Source organism: Rutidosis leptorrhynchoides, chromosome 6 (assembly GCF_046630445.1).
Source record: "Rutidosis leptorrhynchoides isolate AG116_Rl617_1_P2 chromosome 6, CSIRO_AGI_Rlap_v1, whole genome shotgun sequence".
Classification (NCBI taxonomy): Eukaryota; Viridiplantae; Streptophyta; class Magnoliopsida; order Asterales; family Asteraceae; genus Rutidosis; species Rutidosis leptorrhynchoides.
In genome coordinates this window covers 299,507,209-299,515,363 of record NC_092338.1, presented here as the reverse complement: position 1 = coordinate 299,515,363, position 8,155 = coordinate 299,507,209, and positions in this window count along the sequence as shown.

Below are 8,155 nucleotides of genomic sequence, written 5' to 3'. Positions count from 1 at the left end.
CCCATTCTGAATTTTTATTTTTCTTAGGTTTTACGAGATGAAGACTTCCTGTGAACTAAACCATGGTCTAATGCAACACGCTTTGATCACTAAACGTAATAATGACACCCTTCCAAGTGAATTGGTATCATTAATCAGAGGTAAATTGGACGGAGTAAGAAAAGAATCCAGGAACGAAAATAATAAGTTACATTTTGGTAAAGGAAAATCAAAATCCGCAGCGAAAAGAAGAGCACGACACCTTGAAAGATGTCACAAATGCGGAAAATGGTCACACGAAGGAAAATGCTCGACGAATCAGACATATTTCAATACCGAATTCGTCACTTTATGCAGAGATGGACCGTTCTTATATTTCGAAGAAAAAACGTTGAATGCTCGAGGTTACGCCTATGTAGCTATGGAAAACCAATTAGTCCGACTATCTTATGAGTGGTGAAACAACCCAACCCGTATTAAAATCGGCCCATAAAATTTTTTTCCTTTTAATATGCGTTAAATAGTACTTTAGGTCCCATTGCACAATTTCCAAAACATATTTGTTACCAAAGTAAGTTCAACGAACTTAAAACGTACATTAATAATTTAAACTCCCTAATACAATGGTTCATTAATTAAATCGTAAACCGGTTATAATCATTATGACCCGACCAGTTACGTTTACACAAAACCGAGCATGGTGATTTGGGACAACGCTACCCAAATCCTAATCGAGTACAAAAGCAAGATCTTCTAAGCAACCTATCCAAGATCTCTAATCACCAAGCTTACCCGAGCCGCCAAGCATGCGAACCTATAAAAATATCAACAACGAGAGGGTAAGCTAATGCTTAGTGAGTGATAACATACTACATACATATATATGCATAAAATGGACACGCCACATAAATAATCAAATACCGCATACCGGAGCATCCAAGCATAAAGGCAAGCTAAGCTAAGCATACCGTATAATCACTAAGCAACAAGCTAGTAACAACAACCATAAAGTAAGTCACCAACGACGATGTGAACAACGCCAATAAGCTACACCCGGAGGGTTAGCTACAACACAACATTACATTAATATATAACAATATTTATACGACCAAGTTTAACCAAACGAACGAGGAAACGGTGTTTAAAGACCGTCGGAGTTCATAACAACCATTAGTGCACTTAACACATCGTACACTAACCCCACGGGTGGCATCTTAACACGTCGATACTTCACCCCGGGTGGTGCCTTAACACTTCGACACTTCACCCCGAGTGGTGTCTTAGCACATCGACACTTCACTCGTTACATCTCTCGGAGTGGCATCTTAACACATCGATACTTCACTCTCGAGTGGTGTCTTAACACATCGACACTTCACTCGCCACGTGAGGAGTGGTGTCTTAACACGTCGACACTTCACAACTCAACTACACAAATAAATACATCATATATCCACGAATATAATTATTCCACTCACAAGCCCATGTGATAATGTACACACGAAGTGTGCACCTCGCCAAAGGTGGTCAATCAAAACGCACATCCGTGCCAATTGGACATGTACACAAGTCCATCAATTTCACCTGTATGTGAAGTGAGCTCTATAACCGAGAACCACTTCACCCGACCCGTACCCATCCTACACATACATATGCATATAGGATATTAACACTCACCTTGTCGCCTTGAAGAATGCTTCCGAATAATCCGAAACTCGCCGAAGGAATGTACCTATTCCATTATCATAAATACCACAACACAATTAGGATGGATTTACAAACCAACCCAATTCGACACTTAGTGCAATTTCGACCCAATTGCACTTTCAAGCACAAACCGTGCCCAAACTAACCAATAATCACTAACACAAGTGATAATGGTCCTTATATGCCAATTAAACCCGAACACAAGTGTTAAACACTTATCGTACTCAAAATTGTCCATAAACCCTAATTTTGACCCATAAAGTCAAAATCTCACCAATTACAAGTTTTGACACCAAAACATATTTAACTCGATTTTATACTTCAACTTAATCCATTTTAAGTTTATAAACCTCATCGAATCGACATTCGGGTCATAATCATCAACAAACCCAAATTTTGACTCTAGTCAAAATTAGTCAACCACAAGAACCCTAAAGGTCTCTAAATCATCAATAATCACTAATACTAGTGATTATACACCATTTACAAGTCTTAAACATGGTTAAATCATTAACCAACCTAAAACCCGTCTTTTACACTTATAACCCGAATCTTGGTGTTAATCTTCAATTAACAACTAAATGGGTTCCATCTATGAATCATACAATCAAAAGCCCCAAAATTGAATGATGAACACGAAAACGAAATTCGGAGTTAGAGCTTACCACTAGTATCACCGTGTAGCTAGGAACGAGGAAAACAACCTAGTCAACTACACCAAAGATCAAATCTCGCTTCTTCCTTTCCAAAAATCCCTTTGAAATCAAATGGGTGTTTGAGTTTTGAGAGAAAAATGAAAAGAAAAGGAAAATGAAATTAGGAAATGAAATGAATGGATGAGGTTAAAGCCTCAAATCTGGCTCAAACATGAAATGACCAAATTGCCCTTGAACCTTATTTAATATTACAAGAATCTGGTGCCAGTTCGCACAGTATGCCGCGCCGCGGCCTAATTCGTCGCGCCACGACCTATAACTAGGTCTGGGATCATTTTATATCAAGCTTCTGATCTGGATTCTTTCGAAATGCTGCGCCGCGGCTCCATTTGTCGCGTCGCGACACTCTGCTTTTCTTGATTCATTTTCTTGCATACAAGACCTCAACACCCGAACATGTACCGAACCCTTCATACGCCTATCGTACATACAAAATACACCTATAAATCATATACGGGGAAAACGGGGTGTTACAACTCTCCCCCACTTAGATTCGATCACGTCCTCGTGATCCTAGTCACGAACCCAAACGGACCCACACTCAATGGTCGTCGAACATGCATTTCAAACCGACTTCTACCACAAATTCGCTAACCCGATGGTTAATCCAATGACAAATTACACACTTGATCGCATCCCGAGACGTACAATACACGCAACAACCGAAGTCTACAATGATCCCTTAGACAATTCTTCTTAAAGAGTTACCCTTAATAGCTAAATCGTCACCCGCGATTTATCAATTTCCATAATTCCGAGCACTAGCACTAACTCAATCCCTCACATCGGGAAAACTCAACCAATATCATACCGAGATATCAATTCCTTAGCATACCCTTACCGAGTACGACGCTAAAAACAACCAAGTCTCAACCTAAGGTCAACAACCCTAAGCGATGAAGACCGAACCAAACGAATCCTGATGGATAACAACAATCACTAAACATCCCTTGTAGTGCGCAATACGACCAATATGCAACTACCGTAACATCATAATCCAACGGCTAGAATCGATAGCGCCCAAAACGACTATGGAAACGCAAATCTCAAGGTGTACAAAATCAACTATCGTCACACCCGTAACATCAAGTGAGCGAAACACGGATATCGCCTCACTAATCATACAACATGGTCCTCACGACCCCACCATCGGCGTATAAAACAACCGATAGTTCCCACAACATGGTCCATACGACCCCACCATTGGTGTATCAAACAACCAATAGATCACACGAAATGGTCCTTACGACCCCACCATCGGTGTATAAAACAACCGACAGATCACACAACACGAAGGCTGGCCGAAAACACACGCGCCTTAGTGAATCCGAACTACACGCGACTCACTACCTTCACCACAACAACAATCGGGATTGGCCGAACTACACCCGACTTAGTGAATCCGAACTACACGAGAGTCACTATCCCGGAGGAATGACCGAACTACACGAGTCATTTGTGAATCCGAACTACACGAGACTCACTCCTCAATACAATGACCGAAACTACACGAGTCATTTGTGAATCCGAACTACACGCGACTCATTTCCACAATAAGATGACCGAAACTACACGCGTCATCGTGAATCTGAAACCACACGCGATCCACTACCATGATGAAGTCAGCGGACCCAAAGATCATGCTTCACCAATCTCAACACTGAATGAAGTCAGCGGACCCCGTCAATGGTCATGCTTCACCGATATAACACCTCGCTCATGATGAAGTCAGCGGACCCCGAAGGTCATGCTACACCAATCGCATACTCCCATGATGAAGTCAGCGGACCCTAAAGGTCATGCTTCATCAATCACCAATATAATGATGAAGTCAGCGGACTCCAAAAGTCATGCTTCATCAATCAACGCCCTTTTGGCCTCGAACGACGAGTAGCGTAACATCGCGCTCTGCTACGCCATAGTGAATCCTAACGGATACCACTAACCATTCACACACTCGAGCAAGAACCACCTATATCAAACATAGGCACAAAACAATAATTTTCTAGAAGAGAATCCGACACACACCTCCCTTAACCGAAGGATTTCACCTTGCTCACCAAACACATCCATTATATCTCAACGAGATTTACCACATTACCACCTAGGTGATAATTCAAATTCAAACCATAAGTACAATTTATCTGAAATTGTAATCTACCACAAATCGACCAAAACCAGGTCTCGAAAACATTTTTCAGATCTACCAAAAGCATCATCCGAAATCTCACACTAAAACTTCCTCGTGCGGGAGTGTAACTCCCCCACTTGGAACTACGTCCCATATCCACAACTCGTACAACCGTACAATGCTACCAAAGGTAGACTTTACAAACGATTGGGCTCACACGACCCATCACCATATCTTGCTCCAGCCTTGAGCACACGAAGGATTTCAATCAATCCTTAAACACTTCGAACAAAAAGTGTACCACGATTACACAAACCACACCCTCGGAATCATCCAATTGCTCTAGTTTGCCAATTTCCACCTAGTCACTCATGTACCTAAGGGTTTCACTCCGTTACCCTAAGTACAATGTAACCACAACACGATCGGAGTCGAACACCACGCTAGTAGGTATAAAAGAGGCACCTAATGCCGCGTCTTATATACTCCATTACCAACATACATCGAGATTCAAAACACTCGATCTCAAGGTTTTCAGCCCACCCGTCGAACCTCACGGTTAATCGACCTCCACACAAAAGCGAACACGCGCTTAACAACCGAACACCAAAACCCATTTCCATGGCTTGGTAGAAACATCTCCCAAATACTAAGGAATGCTTGGTTGCACCAGGTCTTACGCCCTTCGCCCATTAATCAAACGTCACCATAGGGTACTTCCATTAGGAACGTCACCCATAACAAAAATATGCACAACACAAGGCATTTTACAAACTCAAATTCAACGGCACTTAATAAATAATCAAAGGACATATTTATTAAAACGAATCGTACCTTAACGTCTCCTTGCCGCACCCGTCCCCGCTAACTTGGGACATTCCGACTTACGATGTCCTTCTTCTTAGCAATTGAAACACACCATACCATCACCCTTTGGTATCGAATGTTCCCAAGACTTGTGACCCCTCATGCCACAATTGTAACATCTAGATGCACTAGAATCCGGTATACCCGTCCGCGTACCACCCGTGCTCACACTCAGACCCTTAGTCCTCTTACTCGGAGCACCATATGAAACAACCCTTCTCTCACTTGAAGGTTCACCAATCTTTGATCGCGTATACGACTCGAAACCTCTAGCCACGGTGAATAATTCCGCAAACGATTTCGCGTGACCCCGGCTAATCTTATTCTTCAAGTCATCATTCAAGGTTGGATAGAAATCTTGAATCAACAAATTATCATTCCCCAAATACTCCGGGAAAAAACGAGCCTTCGCCATAAAGGTCGTCTTGAGAGTATTCAAATCCATAGAACCCTGTTACAAATTTCGCAACTCATTACGCATTTCGGACAAATCGGCTGAAGTCCGGAACTCTTCGAAGAATTCCTTCTTAAACTCGTCCCATGATAACGCCATTGAAAGGACCCGTCCTAATCCACCTGGACGAAGTCATCAACATTTAGTCCCATTGTGATGATCGGCTCCAAGTAATGCCCTTATATTGAGCAAATGCACAGCGGAAGACTTAATTCGTACCTGAGAATAAACATGCTTCAAAGTGTCAACCAAAAGGTTGGTGAGTTCATAGGTTTATCATGACAATCATTTCAATATGTTAATAGACCACAAGATTTCATAATCATAAACATAATACACTCGCAAGTGTATGTAAAGCATTCTAAGTGGTTGAGCACTTGGTAACCATACTTAACATTTAATCAACGTTGCATATTCCGTTTATTATGAAATCTCACTACACCGTACCAAGTGTAGTCACTAAAACGAAGTACTGTGCAACCGTTGAATACTGGTCGTCCAGTCCGGTTGGGGTTGTCAGGCCCGATAGATCTATCAACAGGATTCGCGTTTACAATACCCATGTAAATAGTAGTTACCAAGCTACAGGGAAATATTCCAGTGGAACAACTCAACGTAGAATATATTTTTAAGTACTTGTGTCTCTTTTGTAAACATTTATAAAAGCAGCGCATGTATTCTCAGCCCAAAAATTGATATTGCAAAAGTAATTAAAAAGGGAGCAAATGAAACTCACTTTTGCCTTGAAGGTATTTAATTCGACTTGGTCTCTGATAGATATCACGAACCTAACCATATATATAATATATCAACATATTTTCTTTTTAAGTAATCGTTACATATATCTATACTTTTAATACTTTTAATATTTTCTTAGTCCGTAGTTAGCAGTCCGATGTTAGTGGTCCACAATTAGTTGCTTAAATAAAATAAATAAAGACCCCATCGTATTCGTATTGACCAGAATTAATCTCAACCCATGGTACCATGTTGTCAAATGACGTGTTGCATACATAAAGTACCGTGTTGTCAAATGACGTGTTGCGTACAATCATGAGGTCTTATGATTAATTTTCTCGTGTTGTTTACGGGTGGTCCTGAAATATATAAAATCAAATCATAAGTAATTATATATAAAATATCATATTAATTAGAAAAGATATGATTAATTTACTTTTTCTCCAAATATTTTCGTAGCTAAACTAGCTTCGGATACCCAATCTTGTTTTAGTCGTAGTTTCTTCATTACAACTCCGTTTTTGTTGGTTCAACTTGCCACTTCCTTGGATCGAGTCAAATTTTAAGAATATGAACTGAAAATACCTTAGTTTGTATTCAAAATCATAGGTTATAGGTCAAACTTTGGTGAAACTTATGAAAGTGATCATTTTCCATCATAAAAACAACATTTAATGATCATTTTTCTAAAAATACTTACACTTTGAGTTAAACCATAAAATTTTTATGTGTTAACATATTCATAAGAAATATCATTTTTCCAGAACATGAACTTTCAATTCAATGTTCAAGATGGTTTTTAATTATCCAACCCAAAACAGCCCCCGGTTGCACTCCGACGACGTAGATTCAGTTTTTAAGATGTTCTTTGTAAAACCAAGTTATATCTTGTTAGGTTAGCATATTATTATGATATATTACAGGTCTTGAAGTATTTTAAAAGTCAAGTTAGAAAGATCTATTTAGTTTGCGAACAAGTTTGAAATCATTCAAACTATGTTCTTGTTGTTAAAATTTTATACCACAAAATAAGATAGCTATATGAATATGAATTGAATAAAATTATGAACAAGGTTACTACCTCAAGTTACTTGGACAAAGTTACTGCAAAAGATAAGAAATAATCTTGGAATCAAAGAGTGGTGGAGTTAGATCAAAAGGTTGGAAGTAAACTTCTTCAAATGGGTGGTTATTTTGATATGTTCTTGAAAGAGTTTTCTTATAGTGTTTAAGGCTTGTAATTGAAGCTAAATGATGGGGAAAATGCTTGGAGATGATCAAGTATGAAGTTAGGAGTATTTTGAGAGAGAAATGAGGGTGTAGGTATGAGAAAATGGAGTGAAGAAATGGTGTTCGTTTATAAAAACGTTTTTAGTTTATAAAGAAAGAAAAGGATTCCTAATTTTGTTTTCTTACTAATAATTCATACGTCTTGACAAATCCTAGTTACCTCATATCTAGGGCAGTAATAATATTGATTAGGATGTTGATTTGATGTGTATATACCAATAGTAAATACGTATAGAAGCTGGGTATGATACGGGTACATATACCCTAGATATA